The following is a 22,935-nucleotide window of genomic DNA, read 5'->3' as shown; positions in this document are numbered from 1 at the left end:
ATTTAACATCTTTTGCATGTGGTCATTTGGCCCGGTGGTCGGGACGGTCCGTTTGTGGCCCCCTCACCGGGGTTCGATTCATGGTTGCATGATCCGCTGCTTTGCAACTATTTGTAACATTGTGTTCGCCGCTCCGTCGGTATGCTAAGTTCCCTGTGCGCAACTGATGTTGGTATCAATTTTGATGTACAGATGATGTATATATTGTATATGTTGCTTCTTCAGTGGGGATGCCCTTCCCCCCTGAAAATAAAATAAAATAAAATAAAAAATAAATAAAAACAAAAAAAAAAATATCTGCAATTTGTTCTGAAGTAGGACAATGTGTCAGATGACTTGTTTCAGCCTCTACATGATGTCGAATCAAATGATACTTGGTGTTGATATGTTTAGTTCAATCATTAAACTTTGGATTCTTGGCCAATTGAATTGCAGTTTAGTTGTCGACAAATAGAGTTGAAGCTTTTTGTTTCTCCTTCAAATCTTCAAGTATTTTCCGAAGCCAAATGATTTCCTTAGTGGCTTGAGCTGTTGTAACATATTCGGCTTTGGTGGTAGAATCAGCAAGGACAAAGTTCTTGCGTGATCTCCAACTAATGGCTGCTGATCCAAGATTCATAAAATAACTAGAAGTAGAGAGTCCATTCTCCTTATCTCCATCAAAATCAAAATCTGAATAACCAGAAAGATGGAAGTCTGAAACTTTGGAGTATTTGATGTCATAAGTTTGGATTCCTTTGAAATATTTCAAAACTCTTTTTGTTGCTACCCAATGCCCCTCACAAGGATGATGCATAAATCTGGAAAATATTCCAACAACAAAGGTTATGTCAGGACAAGTAATAGATAAATAAATCAAACTTCCAACAAGTTGCCTGTACTTTGTTGGACCTTCAAATGGTTTGCCTTCTTCTGAAGTGAGTTTCAAATTCTGTTCCATTGGAGTAGCAACAGGATTACAATCCATCATACTATATCTGTTCAATAACTTACCAACATATTTCTTCTAAGAGATGAAAATATGTTGTGGTATTTGATCAACTTCAATTCCAAGATAATAATGAAGTAAACCTAAATCTGTCCTATCAAAAACCTTTCTCAATTCCTTCTTAATAGATTATGGATATTCATCATGGTTTCCTATGATCATCAAATCATCAACATATACAACTGATCTACCAACTGTCTTAATGAAAATAGTTCATCATCTAGGTCAAAATGTTTATAGTTTAACTTTAGAAGATGTTCAATTATTTTCTCATATCATGCTCATGGTCCTTGTTTCAAGCCATACAAAGAGTTCATTAGTTTGCAAACCTTTTGTTCTTTCCCTTTAATGAAAAATCCTTCTGGCTGAAACATATAAACATCTTTTTTCAAATCTCCATTTAAAAAAGCAATTTTGACATCCATATGATGAATTTTTCATTCTTTCTAAGCTACAATAGCAAAAAAAGATCTAGTAGTGCCCCATTTAGCTGTAGGAGCAAATGTCTCTATATAGTCAATACCCTGTTTTTATGCATATCCCTTCGCTACAAGTCTTGCCTTGTGTTTGTCTAGTGAACCATCAATTTTATACTTAGTTTTATGAATCCATTTGCAACCAATAGGTTTGATACCAACAGGGGGATCCACCAGCCTCCATGTGCCATTTTTTATGAGAGCATCATATTCCTTTTGCATTGCATCTTTCCACTGATCATAACTAGTAGCTTCTTCAAAACAAGTAGGTTCACAATCCACAAAAAAGTTAAATTCACAATGAGAATAGTTACCTGAGGAACTTCCAGTCTTAAACTCATCATATTTCTTCGGAAATTTTCAAATACGGGATGATCTTCACAAAGGTTGTGTAGGAAGTTGCTCATCTTCTTCATTTGCCTCAGTTCTTGCCATTTCTGTCCCTTTCATGTCTGTAGAAATGCTTGCATCAACCAATTTCTCACCAACAACAGAATTAGGAAACTCCACAGAAGGAAACTCCACAAACTGATCTAATATAGGTATCTCCCCTTCAAGATGTGGAAGTATATGATCTAATTCATAATAAAACTTTTGAGGCACAAAATTTTCTATCTGATTAAGTTGTCTATTAACAGTGAGGGTATCTTTATCAGTTTCAAGAAAAATTACATCTCTTGACAAAATAAACTTCTTGTTCTCTTCATCATAGAATCGGTATGCCTTAGAAGTCATAGAATATCCTAAAAAAATACATTTTCTGCTTCATTCACTCAACTTATTCCTAAATCTTCATTCAGTCAACTTATTCCTCTGTTGTTTAGGAATCAAAGCATAACATTGAGAACCGAAAATTCGGAAATGCTTCACAACAGGAAGACGATTATACCACATTTCATATGGAGTTATGTTGTTGATCACAGAGGAAGGACATCGATTTCTAATATATGCTGCACAGAGCACTTCTTCTCCCCAAAACACCAATTTTACATTCTTCAAAAACATCATTGACCTTAACATATCAAGCAAATTTTTGTTCATTCATTCTGCAACACCATTTTGTTGTGCATTATATGGTATTGTGGTCTGATGTTTGATGCCATTCTCTTGCAAATATTTTTCAAAAACATGTGAAGTGTATTCTCCCCCGTTATAAGTTTTTATAGTACTAATATTAAGTTGAGCCTCATTTGTAATCAAGAGTGTTGGGCCGCCAGATTAACATACATTTTCACCCCATTTTCACATTATCCTCATTTTGTCACCTCATCTCATCACATTATCATTACATAACTCTATATTTCCAATACCATATGGGTTTATATCTTCATTTTCCAAATTTATTAATTTTATGTATTTAGAGTGAATTTATGGTTAAAAGTTAGAGAAATAACATGTATTTGCTTATACCTAAAAGTGGCTTGAGTTTGATGACATGTGTAGATCATTTGGAAGCTTCCAAGGCACCCTTATGTGGCCTCCCAAGATCAAATTCGAATTTTAACTCAAGAGGTGGACCATATTCGAAGGAGAAAGATCATGGAGATTTTGATGTGTCATGGGATTTGTATCTAGTATTTAGGGATAAGTTGAGACAAGTATGGATCTAGTAGATATTTAAGGGATCTACATTTATTGAGTAGATATCCCTAATTCACGTATAAATAAGAGGAGCATCCTTCAAATAAAAAGGAGAGAACAATTATCAATTATTCATTAGCATCAGCTTTATAATTGTTCATTCAACATGAATAATATCATTTTCTCCAAATCATGATTTATGAGTGTTGTTTGATTCTTAAGGTGTGATAGTTGTTCATGTGTGCTCATTGAGGAATGGAAGGATCCCCATACTGAGATAAGTACACTTTGTTGTAGAGTAATGTTGTGAATATACTAATTTTAATTCTGATGTTCATCTTATTTCTTTGTTGTAAATACTTGTAGATAATTTCAGTATGAATTCATGTTATGGCCATGTTTTGTTGATCTCCTTTCAATAGCTAGTTTTTATGTGAGAAGGACAACCGGGATCTCCTCAGTTAGGAGCCTCTTCTCCATGAGCTAGACTAAACTGAAACAAGATTTACTTTCTTATATGCTTTCCTAGATTATATTTATGTGAAGATTGATTTCCTTTTAGCAGCTAGTTTATATGTGAGAAGGAAAACCAAGATCTCCTCAGTCAGAAGACTCTAAGAACTGAACTGAAAACAATATTTACTTACTTTCATTTCTTTCCTGCTTTCTTAGATGTTTGGCAATATTATTATAGAAAGATTGTAGAAGGACAATCAGGACTCTTGAACTAGAGACTCTTCTCTATCTTCTAAAGTAAAATAATTCCATTGATCAAACATTTTTATGCTTTTATAAAATAGATCTGATAGTTTAGATTTGTAATATGAATGTCCATTCTAAACAAACTTCCTACACCTGTTTCATCTGAGGTCCCATATATTTTGGTTTGTTTCTAAGTTTACGAAAACATTTTGGTGTCGTTGCGAGGGAAGAAAACTTAAATGTAAGCTAGTTAGGAAGATTGTTTAGGAAGAATTTTTATTTAGGATCATTCAGGGTTAATTGCATTTAGGAATTTTCATTTAAGTTTATTCTCATATAAAAAAAACATAGAAATAGAAAACAAATAAAAAACCCACATTCACAAAAAAAAAAAAAAAAAAAAAAACACAATAAAAACATATGTATATATGGAAGAACTATGAGTATAAGTTTGGAACAATTCACTAGATCCTAGCAAGAGTCAGGATCTCTTCTTCTTGGGAAGAAGAAACCTTGATAGCAGCCAAAAGTTTAACTACTCCTCTAGAAGAAAACAATGAATTAGCATTCAAAGAATCCTATATATCTGATGATGAACAATTATTTGAATAGGAGATTGAGGAGGACGAAGAGAAGTTGTAGCATGATCTTAATTAGAGTGGAAATCACGCCTATGAAAGCCTTATCAACAAGTGGTTTCGATGGTTTCAAACAAGTACGAGGTTAGATCGATTTTATTTTTATTTCATTAAATCACACTCACAAAAACTAGATTCGATCATCCTTGTATATTTTCATTTTAAATTTGCAAAATTTTTACTACTATTGTGTGAATGGTTACATTGGAAATTTAATTACACGTAATAGTTTGTAATTCAATTAGCATAGAATAGGTAGGATGATATTTTCAGTTTGAATAAGTATGCTCTCCTCCTGCGTCTTTGCACAATCTCGAGGATCAAAAAGTACAACATTTATAAATGTTTTCAGGATTGCAATATACTTGTCTCCATTTGCTAAAAAGTCATCCTAAATCAATAAAAAAAAATTATATTGTTTTAGGGTTAGAATAAAATTTAAATTCTTTTTAAAAGATTTCAATTTTAAAACAATATAAAAAATAAAAATAAAAATAAAGTAGAATAAAATTCAATTTAGAAATAAAAAATAAAAAGAATGAAATTCAATTTGTAAAAATAAAATCATTAGAAATAAATTTAATTTCTTAATTGGAATAGAAATTTAAATTTTAGTTTAAAAAAAACAATACAAAATAAATTTCATTTTTCTAAATTTTTAGTTTTTAGAAAAAAAATACAAAATAAATAAATAAAAATTAAAAAAAAAAAATTAATTAAAAAAAAATAACAACATAAAATTAAAAAAATATATAAAGTTTAATTCATTTATCTTAGTTTTTATTTTTTACAAAATAAAACCATTTTAGTTTAAGAAAAAAAAAACAAAAAAATGAAAAAAACAATAAAGAGATCTAACCATATGGGTATCTTTTGAGGTAAAGTATGATGCATTCTGAGGCATGGACGCTGTTGCTGGTGAGTTAGCAATGCACAACAACAGATCAGTGGAGCTGGCGCACTGGCAACGCTGCTGCTGTGTTTTTGGAGTGGTGACCATCGTGGAAAAGATTGCTGGTGTGGCGGATTTTAGTGAATTTTCATCATGGGTGAGTTTCTTTTAATGAGCCCTGGCAACATGAAAAATCCCTGAGAATAATCCTACCTTCTCTTCAAAGACTTTATCACTTTTACAAGAACAAATCCACCCCCTATCTCCCTTGCCTCCTAGCCTGGTCAATTATTTCCCTTCATTGAAATCTTTGTTGGAGCCAAACCACGAGACCGTCAATGTGCCATGCACATCTACAGAATGGAGAGACTTTCTACTGATGACCAACCACACCTGTTTCGACCTCGCGACCTGACTGAAGCTCTTCGTTAAATTGCCAAGGCTACGGGGAAGTGAATGCACCAACACCATTCTGTCAAACGTAGAATTAGATTCAAATTCAAACGTGATTAGCTCACATCCGGTGAGTCAAAGGTTTCCCATTGCTCAAATACATCGGACTGGGTGTTTTCCTAGATTTATCTTTACGCTATTAACGAACAAAATTATTCCTAAGGTTGCAGTCTGTTCATAGACATATAATGAGCAAAGTGAGTCGGGAAAAATAGCGGTTTACCGCCCTTAGTTTTTCTAGGCATCCATTCAACTTAATTAGAGAAAAATATTCATTTTCACAGTAAAGTTGGCCTCTTGGATTACCTGTGATCTCCAAATCAGATTTTACCCGATTTCGAAGATCTTGATTCCGTAGTCCACCATTATGAGGGAGGTATTGTGTTTTTTTTTTAATTTCTTGGATCCTATACTGAACAAATATCAACGGCATGACCATTGGATTCTGCTCAGGATCAAGTTGCTAGGCAGATGCAGGTAGTTGTATACAATTACGCACGATTTAAAGTTTGATCTTATCATTACTATTAGATGCGATGGTGCAGAGCTATAGAGAGGCATTCCAAAGTCGTTTAATTTGCATATATGTGCATTGTCTGGAAGCTTCCAGATGAGCTATATGAAGATAGATGGTTTTCCAAAGTCAACGATATCACTGCATGACCATACACAAAAACAGGTGCATTGAAGAATGGAAAGATAATAAATTTCTGAAATTTGCATTGCAATGATGCTTAGTTAGGTTGAAGAATGCGTTGCACCAGTCAAAGGAATAGTTCTGTCGAAGAATGTGTTGCATCGGTCAAAGGAAGATGCTGACATGAGTGTGAAGAGAAGTGCCCACCGTGGAGCCCTTATTTAGATTTTTATTTTATATGCCATTTAATTTTTAATATTTTTATTTTTGATGCCATTTAGTTGTAAAGATTTTTTTTATTCACCTTTTCACATATTCTTGCACTTGTTGTTAAAAAATTAAAAAATAAATTTAAAAAATCAAAACAATACAAAACAAACTTTTGTGATTTTTTTATTATTATTATTATTTCTTTTAATAATAATCCAAAACAAATTTTAATTTTAAATTTTAGTTTGAAAAAAACAACAACAACAACAAAAATCAAAACAAATAAACATCAAAAACAATAAAAAATAAATAAATAAAATTAAAATTTTTACAAATGGAGGTTCATAACTCTTGAAAACAATTTATACTTTCTTGGAGTTACTTCAAAGAAACTTGCACGCAAAGGCACAGGTAAATTTTATTTTATTTTATTTTGTTGTTAGCATTTATAGTTGCATTTTATGTCCTTCAAAAAGCTCTCACAATTTTCATGCAGCATTTGTACTGAGCTTTTACAGGTGCGCGATGATTCAAGTCCATTCTGATGTGATTTCTCGAAATCACATTCATTATTGGAAGCTTGAAGGAGTTAATTACAAATGTTGTGACATTTGTCGCTACAGAGAAATCTTTTGCTTCATGATATGTTACCCACAGTTCTCCTTCAAAGCCTCATCAGTCATCCATGTTAAAGTCCATTGATTCATTGCCTTATCCATCATGACCTCATACATGTCTACTTTTTTTGAGTCGCATACATTTTTTCCTTCTTTTCAGTTCATCTTTTTCCCTCACAAATAAACCAACCATCTTTGTACATTTCCTTGTTTTCCTTGCCATAAAAATTGTTTGACCATAACATCTTGTATCTATAGTCCTACCAATCATTTTGTACGAACTCGCATTGATTGATATGGGATTCCTTAAGGCCCACCTTTCAACAAGTCTTGACCCATCTACCTCAGCACCTTATCTGGGATAAAGACTAGAGTCATCATTAGTGCCTTGAGGCTTGCATGCCCTAATGGCAAGTCTTCTCGCCAACGAATAATGGGAATACATTAATGTCCCTTGTTTATTGGATCTTGCAAGTGCCACGACATCCGCTCATCTATTCGCACTTCCCAAGATGTACTTGGGTACCTTGGCACTCATTGACATTAATGGTGAGTTTGCCTCACATTGGTTAACGACATTCATCAATTGTCGGTAATCCAATGACTTCTTTCCATGTTCGACATCGACACATTTATTCACATGGAAAGAATTGTGCCACGATATGGGACGACAAGAAGACTATATGATTCAGGAGCAGATTCAACAGTTATATTTTGAAACAGATTCAGTAGCAGTAATAAAGGATCCACATTCGCGAATTCATCCATCATATATGCAACCAAGACATAGATCACATTCTTGTATTCTTCATTTCATGATTCTGCAACACAAGCTACACTTTTCTACATATACACAGTTTGTCCACTCAAGTAAGTAAAGGTATGTTCTTTTCTAGCTTTTTATCATACAATTCCTTTAATACTAAAATTATAATTTTTGGAAAATGTTACACCATGTTCATTTTCATACCTCATATTCACATACATACCCCATTATCACCTTTCATATGTCATATATGTCCTTCATGAACATGTCATCCTAACCAACATACTTTTTCCAAACAACTACTATTGCATTATGATTCAAATGTTGCATGTTTTGGAAATAATGATCAAAGAATGAATGGTTGATTAAATGTTTTCAAAGTCTTTTGATGCAACACAAAAACAACGAAAGTATTGTTACACAAGAACCAATACTAATCAAATTTTGGTTGTCACACAAGAACCAACCAAAATAATATGTTGCAATCAAATGTTTTTAAGAAAGAAGACTTTGCAAAAAGGAACAAAGTTGTCAAAAAGAAAATTATGTGAAGTTAAAAAAATCGATATCAATCAAAGTCAATATAAAAGCAAGACAATGCAAAAAGATTAAATCATGATTAAGTGAATCAATGCAATAGATTGCATGAGGACATGCAATAACTTAAGTTGGGGGGTATGTTGGGCCGCCAAATTAACATACATTTTCACTCCATTTTCACCTTTATCCTCATTTTGTCACCTCATCTCATCACATTATCATTACATAACTCTATATTTCCAATACCATATGGGTTCATATCTTCATTTTCCAAAGTTATTAATTTTATGTATTTAGAGTGAATTTATGATTAAAAGTTAGAGAAATAACATGTATTTGCTTATACCTAAAAGTGGCTTGAGTTTGATGACATGTGTAGATCATTTGGAAGCTTCCAAGGCACCCTTATGTGGCCTCCCAAGATCAAATTCGAATTTCAACTCAAGAGGTGGACCATATTCAAAGGAGAAAGATCATGGATATTTTGATGTGTCATGGGATTTGTATCTAATATTTAGGGATAAGTTGATACAAGTATGGATCTAGTAGATATCTAAGGGATCTACATTTATTGATTAGATATCCCTAATTCATTTATAAATAAGAGGAGCATCCTTCAAAGAAAAAGGAGAGAACAGTTATCAGTTATTCATTAGCATTAGATTTATGATTGTTCATTCAACATGAATAATATCATTTTCTCCAAATCATGAGTTATGAGTGTTGTTTGATTCTTAAGGTGCGATAGTTGTTCATGTGTGCTCATTGAGGAATGGAAGGATCCCCATACTGAGATAAGTACACTTTGTTGTAGAGTGATGTTGTGAATATACTAATTTTAATTCTGATGTTCATCTTATTTATTTGTTGTAAATACTTGTAGATAATTTCAGTATGAATTCATGTAATGGCCATGTTTTGTTTATCTCCTTTCAATAGCTAGTTTTTATGTGAGAAGGAGAACCGGGATCTCCTCATTTAGGAGCCTCTTCTCCATGAGCTAGACTAAACTGAAACAAGATTTACTTTCTTATATGCTTTCCTAGATTACATTTATGTGAAGATTTATTTCCTTTCAGTAGCTAGTTTTTATGTGAGAAGGACAACCAAGATCTCCTCAGTTAAGAGACTCTTCTCCATGAGCTAAGAACTGAACTAAAAACAATATTTACTTGCTTTCATTTCTTTCCTGATTTCTTAGATGTTTGGCAATGTTATTAAAGAAAGATTGTAGAAGGACAATCAAGACTCTTGAACTAGAGACTCTTCTCTATCTTCTAAAGTAAAATAATTCCATTGATCAAACATTTTTATGCTTTTATACAATAGATCTGATAGTGTAGATTTGTAATATGCATTTCCATTCTAAACAAACTTCCTACATGTTATGAAACCAGCTCAAGAAAAAGATAGAAAAGATAGATCAACACCTTAGAATTCAACCTCTTTGAGGGGGAAACCTCCTTTACACTACATAAGTGAACAATTCTTGGATGATACAAATGAAAAGACCTCCTTTCTATATATAGGAGTCTAAGGTGTCATAACATAATCTGATCCAACATAACAATAATAATGTAAGGGCACAATAATAACAATAGTGGGCTTCTATGGGGCACAATAGTAACAATATGGGCACTAAATGGGTACATCAATATAATAAGTGGGTTGTACCAATAACAATAAGGGGTTACACTAGTAGTATAAGGGCCTAACATGCCCCTCTCCTTCAAAAAGCATTGTCCTCAACACTTGAGTAGTTCTTGATCCTTCTGTATAAAATTCTTGTCCTCCCATGTGGAATCTTCAGCGGGTAAGTTCTTCCACTTGATGAGATACTCTGAAATTGATCGATTTCGTAGCTATCGGGTTCTTGTTTTTGTTACTGCTCCAGGTTCCAATATTATTTTTCCTTCCTCTTCAATTTTTTGCAATATTGTTTGAATTGGGATCTTTTGCAACTTTTGAATAAGTGGCCATACTTCTTCGTCCTTCTCCCATTCATACCTTGCTTCGTTTATCCAATATGGTTGCATAATAGAAATAGCACAAAACAATGCTTCCACATCCTCATCCTTGAAGAGTCTTCCCATTCGGTAAGGTCACCATTTTATAAGTGCATGTAGTATTGCCAAAATTTCCTTCTCATAAATAGCTTGCTTGAGATGTAGTAGTAAAAATACCCAATCACCTACATCAAAACATTTTTCACTATGATGTTGATCTATCTATTGTTTCATTCGATTTTGCACTGAAGTGGCGTGATCCTTTAAAAGTTGGAGAACTTGTTGTTGATGCTCGATGTGATCTTTCAATACTTGAACCTTTTTCTTCTTGATATGTCCTTCTATCTCTAGAGTTTGAAGAGTGGTAATTTCTTCCAATCCTTCACAAGATGTGGTCGGATTCATTTCTTGATGCTCGATGTGATTTTTCACTTCTTGAACATTTTTCTTCTTGATATGTCCTTCTATCTTGATAGTTTGAGGAGTGGTAATTTCGACCAATGAATTACAAGATATGGTTGGATTCATTTCTTCTTTCTCGATGTGATCTTTCACTTCTTGCACCTTTTTCTTCTTGATATTTCCTTCTATCTTGAGAGTTTGAGGAATGGTAATTCTTGCCAATGCTTTACAAGATATGGTCTGATTCATTTCTTCTTTCTCTGGGGTGGGGTCCTAGCGTATATCTTCTTCTTTTGATGTTTCTTGATCCTTTTCTTCCTCCTCTTCATATTCTATGTAAAATAATTTCTTCTCAGCACACTTATGACCTTTAGTGCATTTTCTTTCACAATTGTAACAAAGCCCTTTTTCTCTTTTTTCTTCCAATTGTTGTGGTGTAACCCTTGTAGGTTGTGGAAGGCTAGGAGAAACAACACTTCCATATTTATAGTTGTGAGGGGTATGCTTCCTGTTTTCCATAATTTTTCTTTCCATTATGTCACAAATCCCTTTTACTCTTTCCAATTGTTGTGGTGTTGCTCTAAAGAAGGTGTTTCTCTTTGTATCCTCATAATGTGCTATCATTTCCTCCGTGAAAATTGACCACGTAACAATTTGTTTACAAGAACAAAGCCCTTCATACCATAAAAATTGATCTGGTTCTAAATGAAGATGCAATACATACCTTTTGTAACAGTGGTACACCATGTAGATCAAAATATTGCTCCATCTGAAGTATCCAATTTACCGAATCCTTGCCATCAAACTTCCTCATCTTGCTTTTTCTTAATTTCAGGAGCTTGATCTTGAAACGACTGTAACTCTGTACTTTCGGATATTTAAGTTCTAAAATTGCGATCTGTAGTAGCCCTGTGTGTCCTCTTTCCAATGCCACCAGTCTGACACAAATTGGATTCTCCAAGGAAGAGTTAAGCAAAATCTCCCACAGTGACTTGATTATAGACGAGTTCAGTAGAGCGAACTTGTACGACGTGCCACGAGTCACTGTTTCAACCTCTGGATCTAAAATATACATACAGGAAACTACAGTCTGTCCTCTTTCTGTACCTTCTTACAAAATTTCAATCCAATCCCCAGAGAGAAAGTTATGACAATTTTCCCCAAGTCACCTATTTGGAATATAATTCAGGAGTCTGCAAAAAGACAAACTTCCTCATATCATATCTCCGCAAATATAGTGTGAAAATCTCTAAACTTCAGATCCGCGATTAAACGCGATTTCTTCTCAAATGGGTTTTTTTGTAACTTCTGAAACATCGGAGAAAAAAAGTTATAGTGAAAATGCCACGATGACCGGTTTGGAGCAGCGAAACCCTAGAATCCAAAGCTCCGATACCAAATGTTATGAAACCAGCTCAAGAAAAAGATAGAAAAGATAGATCAACGCCTTAGAATTCAGCCTCTTCGAGGGGGCAACCTCCTTTACATTACATAAATGAACAATTATTGGATGATACAAATGAAAATACCTCCTTTCTATATATAGGAGTCTAAGGGGTCATAACATAATCAGAGCCGACATAACAATAATAATGTAAGGGCACAATAATAACAATAGTGGGCTTCTATGGGGCACAATAGTAACAATATGGGCACTACATGGGTACATCAATATAATAATTGGGTTGTACTAATAACAATAAGGGGTTACACTAGTAGTATAGGGGCCTAACACTACACCTGTTTCATCTGAGGTCCCATATATTTTTGTTTGCTTCTAAGTTTACGAAACCTCCGGGTTGATAAATTAAATGGCAGGGATTTAATAGACAATTAAATCTCCCAACAACAGCAACGGCGCCAAAATGTTGGGTGATTTAATTGTCTATTAAATCCTTGTCATTTAATTTGTCAACCCGGGGGTTTCGTAAACTTAGAAGAAAACCAAAATATATGGGACCTCAGATGAAACAGGTGTAGGAAGTTTGTTTAGAATGGAAATGCATATTACAAATCTAAACTATCAGATCTATTTTATAAAAGCATAAAAATGTTTGATCAATGGAATTATTTTACTTTAGAAGATAGAGAAGAGTCTCTAGTTCAAGAGTCTTGATTGTCCTTCTACAATCTTTCTATAATAACATTGCCAAACATCTAAGAAAGTAGGAAAGAAATGAAAGCAAGTAAATATTGTTTTCAGTTCAGTTCTTAGCTCATGGAGAAGAGTCTCCTAACTGAGGAGATCTTGGTTGTCCTTCTCACATAAAAACTAGCTACTGAAAGGAAATCAATCTTCACATAAATGTAATCTAGGAAAGCATATAAGAAAGTAAATCTTGTTTCAATTTAGTCTAGCTCATGGAGAAGAGGCTCCTAACTGAGGAGATCCCAATTGTCCTTCTCACATAAAAACTAGCTACTGAAAGGAGATCAACAAAACATGGCCATAACATGAATTCATACTGAAATTATCTACAAGTATTTACAACAAAGAAATAAGATGAACATCAGAATTAAAATTAGTATATTCACAACATTACTCTACAACAAAGTGTACTTATCTCAGTATGGGGATCCTTCCATTCCTCAATGAGCACACATGAACAACTATCACACCTTAAGAATCAAACAACACTCATAACTCATGATTTGGAGAAAATGATATTATTCATGTTGAATGAACAATCATAAATCTGATGCTAATGAATAACTGATAATTGTTCTCTCCTTTATCTTTGAATGATGCTCCTCTTATAAATACATGAATTAGGGATATCTACTCAATAAATGTAGATCCCTTAAATATCTACTAGATCCATACTTGTCTCAACTTATCCCTAAATACTAGATACAAATCGCATGACACATCAAAATCTCCATGATCTTTCTCCTTCGAATATGGTCCACTTCTTGAGTTAAAATTCGAATTTGACCTTGGGAGGCCACATAACGGTGCCTTGGAAGCTTCCAAATGATCTACACATGTCATCAAACTCAAGCCACTTTTAGGTATAAGAAAATACATGTTATTTCTCTAACTTTTAATTATAAATTCACTCTAAATACATAAAATTAATAACTTTGGAAAATGAAGATATGAACCCATATGGTATTGGAAATATAGAGTTATGTAATGATAATGTGATGAGATGAGGTGACAAAATGAGGATAAAGGTGAAAATGTATGTTAATATGGCGGCCCAACAAAGAGATGAAATTTTTTAAACACATCAAAAACTTGTGATTTTTCTTTAAGAAGATAAACCCAACACATCCTCAAATAATCATCAATAAAAGTCAGTATGTATTTATTGTCATTCGCAGTTGGTATAGGCATAGGTCCACATAAATCAGAGTGTATGAGACTTAATTTCCTTGTAGCTCTAGAAGTAGAATTCTAAAAAGACTGTTTGTGATGCTTCCCCAATATACAAGCATTACATGGGGTCAATTTTCTTGGAACTATTGGAAGTCCTTTAATCCCCTGTTGTTTCATAATTCTAAGACTTTCATAATTAATATGACTGAAGCGTGCATGCCACAATAAAGAAGATGACAGAGTATCATTTTGTTGAACCAAATAATTAGTGTTCAATGTAACAGATGACATACCTTTCAATTTCAACAATTTATCTTCTTCTACACCAGTCATTATAGTTTTATTGTCGGCTGCTCTTCGAATTTCCACTTTACCATCAAATATGTGGATGGAATGTCCCTGTTGTCTTATTTGTACAAGAGATAATAAATTTATTTGGAACTAAGGAATGTAAAGAACATCATTCAAAGTATAATTAGAAAGTCCATGAATTTTTAACTGAATAGATCCAATCCTTGATGGTTTGATTTGAGACGTATCAACAATATACACTACTCCATCAATATTATCATTGAATTTTTCAAACAAATCTCTTCGAAAGGTCATATGACAAGTGGCACCTGTGTCTAAAATCCAATTGTCATGCCATGAAGAAAAAGAGGTACTAAATATATCTTCCATATGAAAATTACAATGAGCAACAACATAATGTATATTCTCAAAAGACTGTCCTTTTTCTAGAATTAGATGATCTTTCTTTTCAAGCATTTGTTCTCTTCTTTCTTTAATTTTCTCCCAGGTAATTCTAAAATTTGTTGTTGTATGTCCAATTTTACCACATCTAAAGCATTTTACAGCTATTTTATCAGGAAAGTTTCTTTGTTTATCATTCTGTTGTCTATCTCCCTGAATATTTCTGCCCCCCTGCCTCTATAATTCTTCCTACCTCACCCTCTATTACCCTTAGTATTTCTGACATATTCTTCTTGAGGTTTTTGATCTTTTTGAGAAAGACATAGGGTTTCAGTATTAGAATTATGTGATGTTTCTTTCTTGCCAAATGCCTTCTCTCTTTCTGCAATTTTCCCTACTAATTTATCAAAATCTAATTCTTTTAATTGCCCACTAGCTTGGAGAGATTCCAAGTAGTGTGAATAACTAGGGTAAAGAGCTTTTATAAAGGCAGTAAGTTGCAGATCAACTTTAACTCCAGTAGATTCAATTTCATGATTGATGGCTTTAATTTCAGAAGCAAGTTTTAGTGGATCATTATCTTTCATTTCCAAATTAAATAACTTCAACAATAATTGAATTATCTCCAATTCAGAATGTGAATCATAAAGATCTTTTAGTTTTGTTATGCCATCATATGTTGTTTTACTCTGAGCAATGTACCTGCTTACCTCTTCTAAGACTAAAGTGGAGATTAAGGCATAAGCCTTCTTATTTTTACTTTGCTAGATTGCTAACTGTTTTTCCTCGTCAGGCTCATCTAGTGCATTCCCTCCTTTTCCTTCACAGAATCCATCCCACAAATCATTAAAAATAAGTGTATTCTTAATCTTCCTGAACCATTCTTGGAAATTTTCCTTTCCAGATAGAACAATCCCAATTAAAGATACGAGGGAGTTCATGTTTTTCAGATAAATGTATTGAACTACCAAAAGAAAAAACTGATTTTGTAAAGAACTCTTTTTTTCTAAATCTAATTCAACCAAAAAAAAGATTCTACTACAATAGCAATATCACAATCACAGCTCTAAAAAAACTCTATTTTAACTTACAGGTGCAACCACAACCAAGCACAATAGTGTTCAATGATTTTGATTCAACCACAATCAGTCACATAAATTTCTTAAAAATTGTGTTTTTGACTTACTGATTCAAAAAAGTCTCCAAAACCGAGGTTGGCAGTCACTCAAAGAAAAAATATGAGTTACAAACGCTGGTAGGTTGACAGTTGGGTTCAACAAACTTTCCACAATCATGTTCCTCCTCTTAGTAGCATACCACTGCAGATGCAGCAACCGATGATCCCTCCTCTGCACCGGTCTATGGGCATCGCATAGATCTCCATTCACCGAGGGGAGCCTTCACAACAGGGTTCTCTTGCAGCAAAGCCACAACTCTGCATACTTTTCCAGGGGTTTAATTCACATCGGGTTCACCCAAGAGCTGCCAAAACAAATTTCTCTGGTAGTTCAAACCGCACGCTCCATCACCTTTGAGAACCGGATCTCAATGCCCGCTCCACAGCAAGCATGCCTTCTTTGCCCGATTTGCAGCAATGGAGTATCCAGTGTTTGGCTCTGATACCACTGTCAGGCCCAGAATGAACTTTACCAAGACAAGACCAATCCTATGTTATTCATTATTAAAGATAAATATTTTATATAGATAAAAAATAGAGAAGACGGTTAAACTGATAAAAAAAAAAAAAAACACTAACTAATCCTAGACTATACAAACGAATCCCGAAGGATTAGTTTAACAATAAGAAAAATCACCCTAAGCATCTTTGTTTGTCAGTCAGGAACTAGTGGAATATCTAGAAATGGTGTTGGGTGAGTGATATTCATTTTACACTACCCATCTATAGATGCCATTGGTACAGGAATTGTTTCCTGGGGGTCTTTTCTAGTCGAAGCCTGATGCAGGATTACATTTGAGATCCATTTTTTTGAACTTGTAACATCTCTGATATAGACATATCTTGATTTTAGATGTGCATTGTTGTCATTTTTTTGAGATCGCGAGGATAGAAAAAAGATATAATTCTACCTTGAAGTTATGATCCTGAGGTATAAAAAAGACATGTGGCTTGGGATTTATCAAATATCTATTTTGAAGCTCCTTCAATCCGAGGGCAAACCTAGACATATTTGTTTTGTCATGTGAGCGTTTGGAGTGTTCATCTACCAAATGTGGTGGTTTTCGATACCATCCCATTGTAAAGTAATACTATCCTTTATCTTATCTACTCGGCAACTTGTCTCTATGTTTTCTGACTTCTTAAAACAGCAGATTCATTCATTCCCTGTTTTCCTATACAGTTATAAATATTTTTTGTTCCAACAAAATCACTTAAATGTAATATTGGGCCCTCCAACTCAACCAATTCGGCCCTTGGGCTATCCCCCTTGTCTTCAATGCTCCATTGTGGACTAGCCAAGGAATTCATATTGATGGGAACTAGGTATTTCCAACTGTAACTAAATTTTCCTTGTCTCTCAACATTTTCCAATAACCATTATTTATGGTTTACACATTTTTGTGATAGCCACTCTTTCTCAATTTAGACTTGGCATCAAGGTGTGTCAATCTTCAAAGAAGTATAGATTAGAATGGGACAATTGAAAATAGGAACAACCATAACAATAACCAACCCAACATCTCTCAGCTTTGACACAGTCTTGGCTTTAGCTACAGTGTTTCAAGGTTCTCCAACCAGGCCATATTTTGGTTCTCCGGCATAAACAACCTCAATTTGTGCATGAAATGACTACCTCGATGTCTAGATGATTGAATTCCCTCTTCCCAAGAGTTTGTATGAACTAGTGTTGCAACTTACTTACACATTTTCTATTTTGGCACTAGTTCCTCCTCGTACACTTGAAGCATTAATGCATACATCATCTTCAAGGTTGTGTTATTATATTCATGTCCCCTTAGAATAACATTGTCCTCAATGTACTTTTCTAGTAATATCAATCATGTCCCAATTTCACAATCATCCACAACACTTCAATTCCCTTCTTTGTAAACTCAGTCCCTCGGGATATTTAGCCCTTCCCATGTGATGCCATCAAGAAGATTAAAGGCCTTCGAGGTTCTCTTGCCAAATTTGCAACTAAAGCCAATTCTCACCATTTTTCCTCTCTGGATAGATTCATCATTCCATCCATGTCATAGACATATGACAATATGAGTGATCTTCCTAGATTTCAATAATAATTTAAATGGATTCATTATAATAATCAAATTCAAATAATTATATGACATGCTCAGGTTACTTAGCATTAGACTTGATTGTGGTAAACTTGATCGTTCTTATGGGGTTACTTCCATTGTCCGTCCCTATGTTTGGGAACATTCTAGATGCATTCCATCCCTTCTAGCAGAGTCTTCCTTACATCAATTTCCTTGGTAACCTCCATTCCTTGGGAGATCATGGTTTCCAGAGTCACTAAATCTGAAAACTCCTCCATGGTTGCCCTACTTTTTTAAATAGCTCAGAGGCCTGTTCATCATTGCGGTCAACACATATGTGTTCTTTGTGGAGCCCAAGTATGAGTGCGAAGTAAGTGGTAAGAGTGGGAATGATACATATTCTTTCCAAATCATCAAATCACCTTTAGTGAAAGCTAGAATGGTTTTTGAATTATATATGGCATTACGATATATAGTGGTGTCTAATTTCATTTTTCTACACAGTTTTAAATCTTTATCCAAACAAAATTATATGCAGTGTGCAATGGCCATTGATTAGTACTGCGCAAGTAGCTTCAATTGCCAAAATTACCTTCTTTACTGTTGCCCTTAAATGTTTGTATTATTATTTCACCTCACCTTTTTTGCATAGTAGATTGGTGTTAGTTAATCAACTAGAGGGACTTGGCACTTTGGGTTTTTCCTTCACTTCAGTTTAAAGATTTTGATCTGTGTATTCTTAAAATCTTGTATGATTCTTTAACTTGATTTTTTTTGCATGGGAGACTGAGGACAACTGATCAATTAGAGGGAGTTGGCAATCTAGATTTTTATGATAAATATAGGGAACCTCCAATATTAATACCCTTGAATGAGTTTGTTCTCTTTGCCTCCAATAAAGGCCTACTGTTGGGAGCGAGATGCCCCAAGGGCAGTTTTGGGGCTAAAATCCCATGTTTGAGTCAAATTTTGTAATAAAGTTGTAAAGGCTCTGCATTTTGTGGTTGCGGAGTGCGAAGGTGTCATAAGTCATAAAGGGTTTTCCACCCTTAGTTTTGTAAAGTAAAGTCGGATGTAAGAAGATCTACCCATGGTCCGTAGACCATGGGAATGTATAAAAATAGCTAAGCTCTAAGTAGTTAGGGTGATCAATCAGGTAAGAGAGTCATATCTCTGAAGAAAGAAGTTTAAGTTTCGGGTCATAGCATAGGTGGAGGCTCTACAACTGAGTGCGCAGAGGCCTAGGGTAGAAGTCCGCAACTGAGTGCGCGGACCCCTACAGCTGTGTGCACAAGGTGGATAGAGTTTGTAATCACTTGGAAGATTTCAATAAAGATAAATATTATGCAATTTCTTGTCTTTGTTTTGTTGATGCATCTTGATATGTTATGTATGAATTTCCTTTATTATGCTTACATGATGCATGAATGAATGTAGTTACATTGGAAAACTGAACGCAATTAAGGATATCTATTTATGTAGTGTTAACTATAATTATTTGATAAGATAAGCAAGTCACTTAGACTAATTTGGGAATCCGCATGGTACACTGCTATAGAAGCGCGAAAGTACCTGAGTTGTTGGTTAGGGCTGCGCGAAGGTCAATCGTACCTTTTCGCAGAGGTATTGAAGGGTGGAATAAGGGGTTAGTCTGGCAAACCCTAGAGCTAAGTGACCTACGTGAAGGCAAGGATAGAGGGAATTATCTGACATAACAACCATCTCAGGGTGAGGAAACTTGGTTCCAGCATCCCCCTATAATGCTTAGGGTGAGACTTTGATCCGCACTCTGTAGGCTAATGCCGAAAGGGCCAATAGTGTAGGGATGATGTGTGATGTCGTATCACTGGAATCCAGCTAAGAAAGAGATCAGAGACTAGTTGGATAGGAAGATCCACAAATTCGCAGCGCTGGAGAACAGAAACTCGCGAGTGACAGAGGAACAGTGGTTGGACAAATACTTATATATATATATATATATATATATCCATGAAATCTTTACTTGCTCCTTTCTGGTTGAGCTATACGAGTGGATTGCGAAGCTAGTAGACAGCCAAGGAAGGTGGAAACTTGACAGTCCTATGTTTGGACCCCAGAGCTAGTACATAAATTGGAAGCATCTGAGGACAAGATCGCCCATGTTGTCGATCATTGACTCGATCGGGTCATAGGAGGATTTGTAACTAAATTTGCAATCAACACCTTAGTCAGCTACAGCGAGGCAGAGCTGCGCTTCTTCAAAGGAAAACGAGGTAAGTAGGTGAAATCTTTGAATACTTGGATTAAAATGCTATTGTGTGAAAAATAGGTTATGTAACTACCTTGACGTTTGGAGCTACGTGAAGTGGAAAAACTTACAGGAATGAAGGAAAAAAGGGCCCTGAATATAGTCCATTGATTTCACCTCTACGAGGTGATAAAGAAGGGATAGTGCAAGTTTCTCCATGAAGTGCTATTCAGTCAATAAGACAAGGATTCATGTGAATACCACCTCCACCCACACCACCTCCAACTTCACCACCATCACCTATGACTTCACCTGTACCCCCACCTCCACCGCAGTTTAGTATGCAAATCCAGTGAAGATTCCTTTGTTCAAGGGCTTGGGGAATGAGGGACCGGACCAATTCTAGTTCGTTGTAAAAGATGTATGGGAAGCTCAAGGCGTTACAAATGATAACATGAAGAAGGCGACATTCATTAGTGCTCTGCAGGATGGTGCGCTAAGCTGATACATCATGTACTCTAATGATAACCCGAATGCTAGAGTGGCAGAAATCCAGACCGCACTGAACAAGGAATTCAGTAGGCCTAAATCTGAAGCATAGTCTATTGTGGGGTTAAAGGAAATCAGGATACAACCAGGCAAGACACCTTAGGAATTAGATCAGAGATTGAAGTGCAAAATCTGCGAAGCTAATATGAACTTAACAGACAGACAACATCGCAAGTGGTTTGTGGCCTCGCTATTGCCACACTTAAGGGTTGCGTTGTCGCAACAGAAGATAACAACTCAAGCAGAAGCCTTAGATATTGCAATGGGACTGCATGAAACACCAATGCAAGATCCAAATCTAGGGATTCAACAGATCCATGCGTAGTTGAAGAATTTGTGCCTTGAGATGAAAAGTCTGAAGCAGGACAGAACGGTTCGACCCGAGGTGCGTGAAGAGGTATGGTGCCTGAAATGCAAGAGTCAAGGACATGACAAAGACCACTGCCCGGTCTTTTTGAACTACATTGCAGGAGGAGGATCGATGCCTTTAAGACCAAAAGCTCAAGCAGGACCGAGCGCAGGGCCTAAATTTTGGTGTGCTATATGTCAGGTAGCAAGAAAAAATGCCATCGATAACTGTCACTTGTTGCAGAAGTTTGTACAGACACCGCAACAAATGTTTTGCAACTTTTGTAGGTTGGTAGGGCATGATGAGCGTAATTTTTGGAGTTATGAATTGATCATGGATATAACTTCCGCCTATAGGGTTCAGGCAGAAATGCAGCCCCCTGACCAGATCGCAAGGATGGCGTGGACAGGATTTCAGGGGCACGGATGAGGCCAAGGTGGAAGAGGACTTGGCAGAGGTCGGGGACAGTTGATATACTATAACTACGGAGGACCAAGACATTATTCCCGCGGTTTCACTAACCCAACAGGTCCATCGCGCAAGTATTGCACTCTGTTTTATCATGAAACGGAAGACTATCCTACGTTGATAGCTAGGATACGAGACAAAGGAGTGCTACCACCTCCACCAACTCAGATCCTGTAGATGATGAGGTATGACCCACGCGAAGAGGATCCGAACTTGAATATAGTGCTCCGAAGTGGAATCACAACAAGAGATGACAAGGGAAAACAACCCGAAGATAATACATGGGTTCGCAAAGCTTCAGCAAAGGAAGCTGAGTTCGATTTGGAGCATGCACATGAAACCTTCATGGAAGTGAAGAAGAGCTTCGCTGAGGCCTCCACCTCAGGGAGCAAGGATAAGCCTGATCGGGAGATGGACCCATCTATGCTTACAACTTTCCTAGAGAACTACATGAAGCTACTGCACAATAGCAAGGTTGTGAAAGGGCTGCACGAGCTCATAAATAGATGTGTCAGAAACACTCATGTTGAGCCATGCGTAGTACGAAAGATTGGCAAGCATAAAACAAGGACGGGACGGGAGATGAGACTAACCGCGCAGATAGGAGAATATGAAATGGATCAGGTTATTTTGGACCTGGGGTCAGATGCGAACATCCTACCGAAGCAGACTTGGGAACGAATGGGGAGACCCACGTTGCAATGGTCTCTGATTCAGCTAAGGATGGCGAATCAGTAGAAGATCATCCCCATGGGGTGGCTGCAGGGGGTGACTATGGATATTGAAGGTGTGAGCGCGCTGGCTGACTTTAAAGTAATAGAGATAGTGGATGACAACAACCCCTATCCTGTGCTCCTTGGAATTTATTGGGCTACTGACATGAATGAGGTAATCAACCTAAAGAAGCAAAAGATGATATTTGAGAAGAAATCACTACATGTAACAGTACCCCTAGATCCTGCTGAAGGATTACTCTATACTGAACCAGTCCGCAATTATGAGACTGATGACGATCTGGACTGTATACATAAGATAACGGTGTGAGACCAAGATTGGGTGAATCCCACCACAGATGGATGCATTACATGGGATCGCGAGAGTTCCTGCACCTCGAACTCCGATGAAGAGTTAGAACGCTGGCAGAATCGGCTACATGAAGTCACTACGCTGAACTGCAACGTG

At 35.7% G+C, this 22,935-nt stretch overlaps 1 pseudogene; it reads right to left on the bottom strand.

The window, feature by feature from the left end:
• Positions 1–436: 436 nt before the first annotated feature.
• LOC149162840 (secreted RxLR effector protein 161 pseudogene) lies at positions 437–967 on the bottom strand (annotated as a pseudogene).
• Between the last annotated feature and the right edge of the window lie 21,968 nt (positions 968–22,935).

The sequence above is a fragment of the Pinus tabuliformis genome, chromosome 5_2 (assembly GCF_031772625.1).
Source record: "Pinus tabuliformis cultivar Carrire ecotype Pingquan chromosome 5_2, CPIR1, whole genome shotgun sequence".
Lineage (NCBI taxonomy): Eukaryota > Viridiplantae > Streptophyta > Pinopsida > Pinales > Pinaceae > Pinus > Pinus tabuliformis.
Note: the sequence above shows the minus strand (reverse complement) of the source record. Positions and strands in the feature narration are given on the sequence as shown.